This window comes from Saccopteryx leptura, chromosome 5, assembly GCF_036850995.1.
Source record: "Saccopteryx leptura isolate mSacLep1 chromosome 5, mSacLep1_pri_phased_curated, whole genome shotgun sequence".
NCBI lineage: Eukaryota > Metazoa > Chordata > Mammalia > Chiroptera > Emballonuridae > Saccopteryx > Saccopteryx leptura.
In genome coordinates this window covers 184,980,429-184,993,661 of record NC_089507.1, presented here as the reverse complement: position 1 = coordinate 184,993,661, position 13,233 = coordinate 184,980,429, and the positions used below count along the sequence as shown (strand labels likewise).

The 13,233-nt window shown below is 34.0% G+C and overlaps 1 protein-coding gene across 4 annotated transcripts in view; it reads left to right on the top strand.

The window, feature by feature from the left end:
• The window catches only part of MACROD2 (mono-ADP ribosylhydrolase 2), a 2,059,933-nt gene that overhangs the window by 249,814 nt on the left and 1,796,886 nt on the right, over positions 1-13,233 (top strand). The window lies entirely within an intron of this gene.

Below are 13,233 nucleotides of genomic sequence, written 5' to 3'. Positions count from 1 at the left end.
CATGTATATATGTATATGGCAAGTATACTGTAAAACAGATGGAAGTCAGAGCCTTTCCTATCATGTCACCCCAGAAGCAGGGATTGTGTGCCGCCTAATAGAATGGGAATGGTTGTTTGTTTAAAACATAATTTAATCAGAGTTTTCAGCAATGGTAAATCCTAGAAATACACTTAGTTGCAAATGAAAATAGTTCTCATTATTTGCCAACTGATTGCTTTTGGACTAGGTACAATGTTCATTGATTTTTTTTTTCCAGGAAGAAGTAATGCTATTGTCAAGTCTTAATTACAGAGTAGATACCATAGGAGATTATCACTGGAAGATAACAGTAACCCAAGAAAAGTGTACAGTAATGGCCCCATACATAAGAAAACTAGCTATGGAGGGGTCTCATAGTTTCTTTAAAATTCCTGTAAAATTTCTTTAACCTCTAGCTTGTAGATATTTGTATCCCCCAAGACCCTTAGCAAATGCACAGACTAAGACTGTAAGTATGCTACAAAAAAGTGTGTGAACTCCTTTTAGGTGAAGAACCTAATATGAGTGTTAGAGCATAAAACAAAAGGTGAAGTTCACAATTATCAAGGAAATTCAGGATAATTGTTAGGCAAGCAGTGACTTAGCCAATAATATATACAGTTTGTAGAGAGTCAATTTGGGCAACTAGAATAAAATGAACACAAAAAATAGCAACAACAAAAACAAACCTGTTTTGAATATTTATTTACAATTCAGATATTTGCTGTTTAAGACTTAAACTGTGGCCTACAGTTAGGGTAACCATGTAATTTTCCTTTAAACTTGGGCAACAACCATTAAATTGGCCCATTGCAAGCGCACAGGGATGTATCTTCACTCTGGTTAGAGACTATGGTGTGTCCACTCTCACGTCTTACTATTTGCTGAGATATCTACACATAAACTAGTTAAAATGCCAACTAAAGAGAAATAGGCAAAAACCTTTCTCAGTAAGCTTCAATTCCAGTGGTTCCTAACTTTTCTTGGGGAACTGATGTCTTGGAAAATATGATGGCTCTTGACTCTCTTCCAGGGAGGTGAATTGAGAACAAAAGATCAGGAGATCATAGACTCCTGACACCTTCCAAGAGCAAGAATTTCAGCTCAAAGACAGAGGGAAAAATAGGACAATTGTTTTATTATAGCCAAAGAGCTGCCCATAGTTGCCCACAGCTTCAATATTTTACTGAACCACACTCTACAGTTATTACATTTTATTGTACAAATTTAGAGGTAATGTAAAAGTAGAAAGAATAGTCTAGAGAACCCCCACATAGCTATCACCCAAAGTCAAGAATTACCAAGATTATTCCACACTTGTTTTACCTATTCCTTTTTTCATTGTGGTTGTTGCTAAAGCATTTTAAAGGAATTCCAAATTCCATTTTATTTCTCTCTCACATATTTCATAGACATTCTTTGGTTCATCATATATTCTCTGCACCTTCAGAATTTATCAAGTCTCTTAAAAATGTTATCTTCCATTTGCTCTATTTGAACTGGTATCCAAAGGAACACATGACTGCATTGTGTTTTCACAGCCCCTCCACTTCTGTACCCCTCACTGAAGAAGCCTGGGCTAGTTATCTCATACTTCAGATTTGTCTGCTTGCTCCCCTGTGGAGATACTCGACCTGATTTCTTAGCCCCTTTATTTCTGGAAAAGGAGTTATTAGGCTTGATTAGATTTAGGTTCAGTTTATTTCCTTTTTTCATGAAGTTTCCCTGAGATGATGCTGTGTGTTTCATATATAATGTTGTGAAGTTTTATTTTAGCAGTTGTTGATAATCAGAAATTATAATTTTATGACCAAAAGAAATATCAGGACTAATCTTCCCTCACCCCCACCCGAAGTGCCAGTGGTCTTCCCCAAAGTTCTTTGACTATAAAAGTAGTAACAACTAATACAAAATATTTATAAAAAATGGTGATGTCAAATGGATTTCACTCTAATACACATTTAAGTTATTACACGGAGCATGAGCTTTTAATTCCTGTCCCATTCTTCTTCTGGTTTCCTTATTCTATCCTTTTAAAAACAGGTCATCAGTTCCCATAGCAGCCTTTACCAGGATAGATAAATATCAACATCATGGTTGAAATACCAAAGCACAGTGCCAACAATTATCCTACAATTTGTGTGTTGGCGTAATAACACACAGAGACTTGAGCACATTGCTAATAGCCACTGAGGGTAGCAAGCTAGTCTCTAAACAATTCAAAGTGCCTCAGAGGACTTCTTCAAGCACTACCTAATCAAGATTTGGTGATATGAGCTGCTTTGTTAGGGCCTGTTGTGAACATTGCATTGCCTTATTGTGTGTGTAGAAATTAGTGCCAACATCCATCAATTTTTTTTAGGAAATATACAAATCAACCAAAAGGAGATTAAACTAGCCAAATGAAGCATACGGCAAATCACTGGGGAACAAAGCTATTATGTAGTGGCTTTTAATTTGGAAATGGGAATGTAAGGATATAGCCAATTTAATTGGGGCTTGTCTGAAAACTGTGCTGGTATTTGTCATTTCACAACTGAAATGTTTTGATTTGCTAAGGTTTGATTTGCATTGCCAAGTATAAGGATACCACAAGGAGTAGATGACTTTTTGGCTAAAATAAGTTATTATTGTTAGCAACATAAATAAGAAGAATGGGAACAAAGAGCAAATTAGAAAAGAATGCAAAGTTTATTTTATTTTGTTTGCTATTTTCAGGAAAAAAATGTGAAAAATACTTGTTTTTTATACAATTAGTTTGGGCTTCATAATACAAACAGATATTAATAAATTAATAATAAATAGTTAGCTGGTTAAAAATTTGAAGGACTCTGTAACACCAAAGCATTTCTTTAAAAATGCTGTAAATTGGGAGTCAGATTTCCTTCCACCTCTTAAACATGTTTTTTTTTATCATGTTGGTTTATAAGATTGCTCTTTAGTAATAGCTTATTGTGTTGAAAACCTCCTTTTGCCACTCCTAATTCTAACCCTGGGAAAAATTTCTGTTGGTGGATACTCCCATTGCTGACAGCTAATTTACAAGCATATTTATCTAGTCCAAGAAATTTGCATAAAATGTACATTAATATGTATGATCAATAAAGAAATTATAGAGCAGGGCATTAAACAAATGGCACATGCAAAATTATACCTTTAGTATTGTCTCATTTTAGAAAGGATATGCAGTAAAATTAAATATATTTAAGACCCATAGAGCTTTAATAAATTTATATATATGTATATATATATGAGTTACTCCCAAAAGCAATTTAAAGTGTCTATATGCATATATATTATATATCAAAAGAGTAATTATAGTCCAAGGTAGATCTAATTATTAGAATGTGGACTCTAACCTGAATTAAAATTCTTTTCTCTTAATTCCTGTTTTGTGATGAAATACTGAATGCACCTATACCCATTTCCTTCCTGTAACTTGGAAGCTTTTCAAGTATGTGAAGATAGAAATATGTCTTTTCTAAATCTCTTTTTTCAAGGCCAGTCTCTCCATTTTCATAACTATTTTTCTTATGTCATCACTTTAAGACATCATAATTCTATTCAAGCTCCTTTTGACTCTTTTGGGGACACAGTATTTGATACCAACTGAATGCACCATCCAGATGATCGAGACTATTCTTTACTGCTATACAGTTATTGGTTTTTTCATTAATACAACTTAATGCATTATGTATTTTTTTGGTTGCAAACCACAGAATACTATGGTCAACCAATCTTTATGCCATTCTCATCCTTCCTTTTTTTCTTTTTTTAAACAGAAAATAATATCAAGTTATATAATCCGCACCTTAAGTGTAGTTAGTGGAGGCTCCAAGGGATGTTTTGAACCTCGTTGTATTATACAACTCATTCATTCTAACTCCTAGGTTTATATACTCCTATCAGAAAAGTTATAGTTTGTATTAGTCAAAAACATCTTCCTTTCCTCTCTTTCACTACTGGTCTTTTCAAAGAGATTTGAGTCATAAACCCAGCTCTCTCACAAGCTGTAAAGTTGTGGGTTAGCTGCCGGGGCTCTGTGGACTTGAGTCTCTGTGCTCATAAAGCATGGATAAACAGGCCTGAAGGTTAAGTGAGTTAACACGGGCACAGCTTTTAGTAGATTACCTGGCATATGGAAGACATTAAATAAATGCACATTTTCTTCCCATGGTTGAGTTTGTACATAGAAGAATTTATATTAATTAACCACTTGCTAAATAAACTCAAAATCCATTCTATTTCCAAGCCCAGTTCTTTTTAAAAGCCTGACTAATTTCTGTTAGGCAAAAGGTAGATGAAGGCTTGACTGGGGTTGGGGGCACGGGATGTGTGCTGTAGAATTGGGTACCTGTATAATTTTGTTAATCAGTCTCACTCCAATAAATTTAATGAAAAGAAAAGGTTTTAAATAATTTTGAATTTAAAAGAAAACATCTTTTTGGCATATAATAGAAAATATATTTGTTCTGGAAATTAGGCTCTGTTCATGTTGCTATTTAAACAAATTCTCTGCTTTAGACTTTAAAAAATGCTTCTTCACCTTAGAAACTGGGAACACTAGAGGGACACTCAATGATATGTTTTCCTTGAACCTAGCTAATGTCGTATCTATATGGCCAATGAAAAATGGCCAAGGCCTTTTCACCGCTCTTCATACTGTTCTTACCTTTGTTTGCCTAGTTATTATGCATGTCACTGACCTGTACAAAATGTCACTTCAGAGGCAGATTTTTTTCCAAGACAGTTAAAAGTGTAAAGAGAATTGAATATATTCTGTTATTTATCAAGCTGCATCTCTAGCACCTTTTAATTTTAAACAGAGAGACAGTTTTGTCATAGACTCAATTGGCTTCCCATTATTGACTATTGGGAAGGCATACAATGGACATAGGCCCTTTTACTTCACAGATGATTCTTAGGTTGGAATTCTTTTCATCCTTTTTTGATGATTAGTAAGTGCTGAATTGAAAATATCAATAGAAGTCTTGTTTAGTTTCCTTTTTCCTTATTTCTGAGAACATTTTCCCAAAATTAATCTAAGAACCCTTTAATATGGAGAAAATTTCATAATCTATCAATTTGGTAAATACTGATGAGACACTTTGCTTGGCTCTGTTCCTGAATCAGTGAATTCTACATCTTGTTTTTGTTACTGTTGCTATTTTGCTCTGAAGAAACTTCTGTATACAGCCTTTCAATTACAATCAGCCTGTACTAGTAATTTTAAATCAAAAGGCTATAGATACATATTTGGAGCACAGTTAGTAAAACCACATTAAATCTTTTATAAACCTTAACTTGACAGAATAGGTGCTCAAGAAACAACTAAATGAATGAGTATATTCAAAATATTCAGTTTAAGATCAATAAACTCAGAAATGGTTTGCAAAGAACTAGGGTATCTGATAATTTAAAGGTTTTGGGTGGCTAGTGTTTAAATAACCTCACTGAGAATCTGGTGGTTAACTATGTAAACACTGTGGGCTGGAAGATTTTACACCAAAGGAAAGGGTGGATACTGTTGTTTCATTCCCATTTATTCATTCATTTATCATATTTATTTGGCACCAGTTTAGTGCCAGGCATTGTACTCTTAAAAAAAAAAGGAAGAAAACAAATAGGCAGAGAATCTACTTTGCTATAATCTAATGATGAGGTAGATCGATCAGATGAAAGAACTAATCTTAGTAAGCCTCTAATATTTTTGGTTTTTTTCTTACTTTCTAATTTTCCATATGGGAGGAAAGAAAACAATGCTGACAGAATGAACTAAAATTTACAGAATTATTTCAACACTGAGTATCAGGTAGAGAAAAAACAAACCAGGCAAAAGAAAGTTTTCAAGGTTGAAACACTAACTTGGAATCCTGTAGAGAAGAACCTTGACGCTTAAGTTCCTGAAGGGGGGTTCATATGTATTGGAAAGGGCTTTCAACTTCAGGATCAGGTGAGTAGATGAGATGTAATGATATTCAAGAAGAGCTACTGTGTAAGGAAATGCTTAGAAAATGCCAACAATAGTTAATGAATATGAGTGTCATAGCTAATTGTTTATTTTTAAATTTACTTTCAGATTGATTTTAAATATTAACTTTAATATTCAGCAATTTTAATAAAGTTAATAGTATCAATAAAGTAAATATTTTAAAAGTATTCAGATATTCACATGGGCATATATAGTCTATATATATTTATACACACACACACAACAAAAACAACTTCCACCCACTTTTGTGCTTTTTACTTGGAATGTACTGATCAGTGGCAAGGAGAAGGCCATAGGTTATCCACTAGTGAGAGAGGTACCAGATTTAACTTTGAAAGGATTGAAAATCAATTCGTATGACTATCTAGCCTGTTAATGAAACCATCCTACTCAACTGTTCATTTGAGAAGCACAGTGTTATTTGCTAAAAGTTCCAGTAGTCCTTTCCACACTATTCTCTCTCTTTTCTTAATCTAATTGGTTTTGAAAAAACTTAATTTTGCTATCACTATAAATAAATATGTATATATAGTATAAATATGATCTCTAATTAGATCTTAAGCAATGAAATGGAATAGACTTCACATTGAGCTTGGGTCACTCAGTAATTTTAGTAGAGGACACCAGAACAGGAAAATAATCAGTACTTCAACATATTACCATTTTGAAAAAATTACTACCACACTGACATGAGTTGTCTTCTGCCTCGTGGGTGTAGCAGGAAATATAATCAGTGAGTTTTGAATGAGAATTACTTTGAATTCATTCCTCAATTGAGTGTTTATTAGTATCATGCAGAGTTGCTGTGATGTAAAGTTTATGAAGCATTGTAGGCTAGGGCCTGGGCAAGAGTTTGTGTTGGGTATCACAGACTATGTGGAGTTTCGTACACTTCTGGGCAGGTCAAAGAGAACACTAAATGGTATTTAAGGAAAATAATTCTGTTCAATGTCTTTGGTGTACATTGGAGATCAAAGGTGCTAAAGGCTAGGCACCAAGTAAGGGAAAATTTGGGGGTTTTAGCAAAAATGATTTCCCCTCCTGGTCCCTTATGGGAAAGGAGGACAATCATTTCTTCTTACAGGCTGTCTTCCCTCCTCTTCCTCCTGAAAAAACAAACAAATGAACAAACAAAAACAAATGTGATATTACATTTGACTAGCCAACATCCAGGGCATCATACCTTTCCTTTCATGACCATTATGCTTACTCAATAGCATTCTTCTGTTTGGATTGCAATGGATTTCCTGGTAGATCTATTTTGTCTTAAGGTGACTTTTGCTGTGACAATAGTAATGAATTTTAATAAAAGATAGCAATATACAGATCCTCTGTATTTTATTAGATAATTGACTTTCATTTTGAGAATTAGTTGCAAATATGTTGCTTCTGTTTTTGCAGATAAGGAAGTTAAATCCCAGAGAATCCAAAGACTTCTTTGTGATCTTTCAATTGATATGAGAGGGAGGGGCAGGATTTGAACTCTAAAGTATTTGCCTTTTCAAGCTCCTCTAATGCCTTTTGAAAGTAACATGTCTTTATTATAGGATGCATGTTTGTAATACAAAATTATATTCAAAGATTTAAAAGCATAATTTTCCTCTTTCTGAATCACATTTCAAATGAATGATGTAATATATGAAGTTCTTTCCAACACTTGGGAGATGTCGGCACTAATGAAGAAACATTTCTAAATTAGTGTCACATGGGAATTCAACCAGGAGTAATTAGTTGACCTTGGAGAAAATTAAGATTGGCTGGCAGAGGGAACTTTCTACCCTACTGCATGAACAGTCTTCCAGTGAAAGAGGATTTTACTGCCCACCCTCAAGAACAAAATAAACTGTTATTCTAGAACACATGCTTATTATTGAAAATAGTCTATTTAATTATGGGAGGATAACTGAATATCCTATGATAATTTTTCTTTTTCCTAGTGTCTATTTAGAATTTTAAATTATCACACACAGTGAAACAATCTGAAGCCTTTAAGAATCTGGTTCACTACATGAATCTGGAGAAATTCAGAATGTGAGAAGCACGGAATAATTGTGGATTATAGAATATAACAATTTGGCCACATATGTAGTCATTTTAACACACCAAAGAGATACTGTATAAGTTTGTGAATTAACATCTTTTAGAAGAAAAATAATTTGCTGAATGTCTTTTTAATAGGAAAATTTGAAGTTTTCCTAGAGTTGAATATACATTAGTGGTTCAAGAATTATGATTATGAAAAGACTAATAAAGAATATTTTGTGAGCAATGAGGAGAGACTAGAGGAATGCTAACTGCTAGAACTTTGGTAAAAACTGGATTGACAGGCTTCTGGGGAGGCTGGGACTGGGGATCTCTTTCCCAGGTAAAGCAGTCAGGAAATTATCTTGTAGATCTGAGGATTTACAAAGGAGCCTGTAGTCCTTTTAGATCGTGGGTTTGAAGGACTGGATATCTGAATTGAAGTTCAATATTTTTGAAAGCTCTCATAGTTTATAAAATTAATAAAACAGTTGACCTTTTTGAGCATCTTTATAGAGAAACCACTTTTTATATACTATCATAACATTCTCTTTTGGATGACTGTATTGTATCAGTTGATAATTATTTCTCCTTAAATTTAGTGGAGGAATTCAAATAATTTAACAACTGGTTCTTTGCTCTAATGATTGTTTTAAGTATAAAAAAATGGTATACCAAAAAGTAGTTTATTATTTTATGCATTTACTACTTAAATGAGAACAATAAAAGAGACACACACAACTAGATTGTTATAAGAGTTTTAAAATATTAATGAAAAAATATTAAATAATACCTGCCAAAAAACAGTAAAACTGTTATTTAACATATTTTCTTATTGCTTCTTGATTGGCATCCTCACCTGCAATTTTTTCCACCTGTGAACTGAATGAACGTTACTACAGGTGCTTAGAATATGCTGTTGTACAGATGAATGTTAAAAAAGAGTAAGGAATATAAATTCGTGATTTCCACATTGGGCTGCTTCCCAGGTGCCCACCTGAGAGAGAACCCTGATTACAAGTGTCATTTTAACAACTGGTTCATTGAATTCAGCCAAAAATTAGGTATCAGTTCTGCTGCACCGGTGCGAACCAACTGAATCCCACCACTGCTTAAATTCAACCTAGGAAATAAAGTTGTCAAGATAGCATGTTTTGTAAAAGCTAAACATTAATCTGAATTTCTCTAAATCAGTAATATAAGAGAAAATTATATTTTCATATTTCCTTGAAAAAAAGAATTAGAAGGTTTCTGTATAGTAGCCATTCCTAAGTTTTTGGTCTTAGAACTTTGTACTTTTAAAACTTAATGCAGGCTCCAAAGAGCTTTAATTTATGTAGATTTTATACTTCATATTTACTGCATATAATATTTAACTTATTCAAACATATAATAGTCAATAATAATAACCAAGAAAATTACAAGCGTATGTCCACACAAAGGCTGTACAGAAATGCTCATAATTATTCATAATAGCCAAAAAGTAGAAACAACCCAAAGATTCATCAGCTGATGAACAAACAAAACACAGTGTACCCATATATTAAAAGAAGTCAGACATGAAGATCATATATGATACCGTTTACATGAAATGTGCAGAATAGACAAATACAGACAGAAAATTGAATAGCAGTTGCCAGGCAGTGGGGAGAGTTTTACCAGGGACTGGGGAGAGTAGGGAATGGGAAATGAGTGTTACTGGGTATAGAGTTTCTGTGTGGGTGGTGAAAGTATGGTGGAATTAGTGATGATGGTGGCACAACTGTGTGGATGTTAAAACCACTGAATTGTGGTTCTTATTATGGTAATTTTATAGTATGGGAGTAAAATCTCAATAAAAAGATAGTAAACTTTATATTTTAACATATAATTTTTATAAATAACTATTTTCTAGATAAAATAATATTAATAAGAGGTTGCATTGCTTTACCTTTTTTTGTAAATCTTTTTGATGTTTCCTTAATGACAATAATTGAATTCTCTTGTTTGCATCTGCATTCCATGTATTGCAATATATTGTTTTGGTTGAAATATTTAAGGCATTGTGGCCTTACATAGATATGTTGTAAAAAGAAAGCATATGTAGATAATTGTGGATACTTTTCACTTATATCAGAACCTGATATCTGATGATTCTTCAAGGTTAGATACAGTGTAATCGCAAATCTTCAAGTAATGTTGGTTAGGCTGCAGCTATTCCAAAGGTGAGTTTGGGCTGGGAAGTTCAAGACGGCTCACTCATGTGGCTGCCACTTGGAGCTGTCACTGCTCAGCTGACCCAGAATGCCTCAGTTTTCCTCTGTGTAGCCTCTTCATGTGACTTGGATTTCTCTCTGTATGGCAGCTGGATTCCAAAAGGAAGTATTTCTTGTGAGAAAGTAGAAGCTGTTGATCTCTTAAGGCCCAACTTTGAAGTTAAAGTAGTTTATTCTGTTGGAAAAAGTTACAGAATAGACTGATATTCAAAGCCTGGAGAATTAGACTTCACTTCTTGATGGGAAGAGTGACAAAGAATTTGCAGCTATCTATTCTCCACTCTGTGAGTTCTTCTTGAATGCCATGCTTGTAGAAGCTCAGTTTATTCTGTGATTGAGTACTACTCTTTATACTGTTGCCATTTCTGCTTTGCAAAGCAACATCATCTTAGTTGGATACCTTTGTTTGAATTATTTAAAATATATACTAAGTTGCAATATATTTAGTAATGAAAATTAAGTGCTTATGGCTTTTTATTATCTGCCCATCCCTCCTGTTTTTAATTTGTGACATTATTATTCAGTTTGTATTGATATTCAATTATTTAAGAACAATTTCTTTCCGTGTGATATAAAAAGTGTAATATAAATAGAATATTAATTGTCTGCCCCAGTATCAGTCTGTTATTTCTAAATTATATGTCTCTATTTCCTCCCAATGTTTATTCTGAAAAAGTGACCTGGTTTTGCCCTTAATGGTTATCTATCAGTAGTAGTTACAAGGAGGTACACCATGGCTTAATTCATGTTGTCACTTAATTATAATCTCCTTTGGGAGGAATTAAATCCACAAAACAGTCAAGAAAAATGTGTTTCTTAATGTGGACACAAAAAAAAGTGAGCAAAAAAATTTTTTTAACTGCTACAATTTTCAAATTGCTTTTCACATGTCCTAAAGTTAAATTAAAATGCTAATGAAATGCCTTTCATGTTTTTTTTTTAAGTTTCTTCAGGAAAGGTAATAGTTTATACAGGCCCAGGTTAGAAATCCTTACTTGTTATTAAGCATTTATGTAATTTGGAGATTTTGATAGTTCTATCAAAGCATGCTAAAAGCATTTTTCTTTTAGCTGCCCTTAGAAGTTGCTTCTGGAAATCTGCTTTGAAATGGCTTTCTGAAAGCCTTACTCTTGCTGTATGGAATAATGAGCTTTCTTTCTGTTGCAAAATGGCAAAGTGTCTGTAGATTATTAGTAGGGGTGTTAGGGTAGAACATGCCTGCTGTTACTGATCATGGGTAAAGAATGCACTGTGCTTTCTTAAAAGAACAGTTATCAGAGAAACTAAAGCTTGACTGACAGCTCAGCAAACTGAAAATCTTCATGTTAAATTTGTTTCAAAATATTTGGTAGGAAGACATTATAAAACGTGGAACCTAGTATTCAAAATTTCTCCTGAGCATTGCTGTCAACTCTAAGTATTGGGAGTACCAAAGCCTAATTGGTAATCATTACCATTTGAAACAGCGAATTACCTTACGGGGTATAATGGCTGTCTCTCAGAAACCCTCTGGCTATTTTAGTCCCACCTGAAAACCCAGAATATGGATTGTCAGTATTTTTTGAGAGGAAGATGTAGAATTATGAGGCATCATTTCAGCTAAATTTTTATTGACAACTTAACTCTCATTAAGATGAGTTTCCAGATTAGATCTGAGCTAGGGTGTAGCTACCACACCCTTTGTACCCTACTGACTATAAAGGGAACAGCAGTGTGATTCACAGACTGTTCTAAATTGTGTAATGCTTTCTAAATGCCTGTAGCAGTGCCAGTGCATTTCTTAAATTCTGTGAGTGCTTCATATCTCCTTCAGTTCTACTGTGGCCTAGCTAGTTTGTTTCCCTGATCAGTGTTGCTTGCTGGTCCATTTTGGAGAGTTCACAGTTCAGTGAAGAAACTGAGTTTCTTTGTATATAAATAACTTTGTAATGTTTACATAGTAGAAGATGGGAAAGGTCACATCCTGGAAGAGAGGCGTGGTTACTCATTTTGACTTTATGGGCTATTCTGCCAGACTTTAGTGCCCTCCCTTTCATCCCAATGCCTAAACCACCTTTTACCCACTCCTTGCCTTTTTTTTTTTTCAGTTCTCAACTCATGTCCCCATGATTGTAGTTTTTATATTCAAACTACTTCAACCTTTTCTGAACTCTCTTCATGTTCCCAGTGATTAGGTTTAATAGTACATAGATCATTAAGCAATGATTCTCTTCTCTAATCATTTCATCATTTTGTTCACTCATTTATTTATTCATTCTTTTGTCCAATAGACATTTGTTCTGCTTTTCAATATAATTCGAAAGGCCCTGTTCTTGTTACGATAGTGGAGATAAAGTTTTATTCAATCTTTACCCTCAAAATGACCAGGTACATGAAGAATACCAGTCATAACAGAGGACACTATGTATGAAAGGGTGCCACTGGAATTTATTTTGATTACTTCCCCACATATACTCTTTCTCATAGAAAGTTCACTTTTAGTGTAGTGATCAGGATGAAGACATCATGGCACATGGGAATTGAACTGGACATTAAGGGATAGATGGGTAGGTTTTGCAAAAAGAGTGTAGGATAGCATTGCTGGTAGAAGGAACTAAGAAAAACCAAGAGTGAAGAAGAAAAAATTGAGTCTGAAGAATTTATGATAACCTCTAGTTCAGTACAAGTATTTATTTTACTAAAAACATGTCAGTATCTTCAGCTCCAGAAATCTGTCTTGACTCCCAACTTCCTCTGGATATTGATATATTAACTTTGGTCTCCATCAAAGTCACTATTCTTGCTGTATAAAAACTGTACACAATATTTTACAAACTATTCAAGAACTACAACAAATTCTATTCCATCAGATAGGCTTGTTTATGGATTGATTGTGAAAATGGTGAAGGCCCTGGCCAGTTGGCTCAGTGGTGGAGCGTCAGCCTGGCGTGTGGAAGTTCTGGG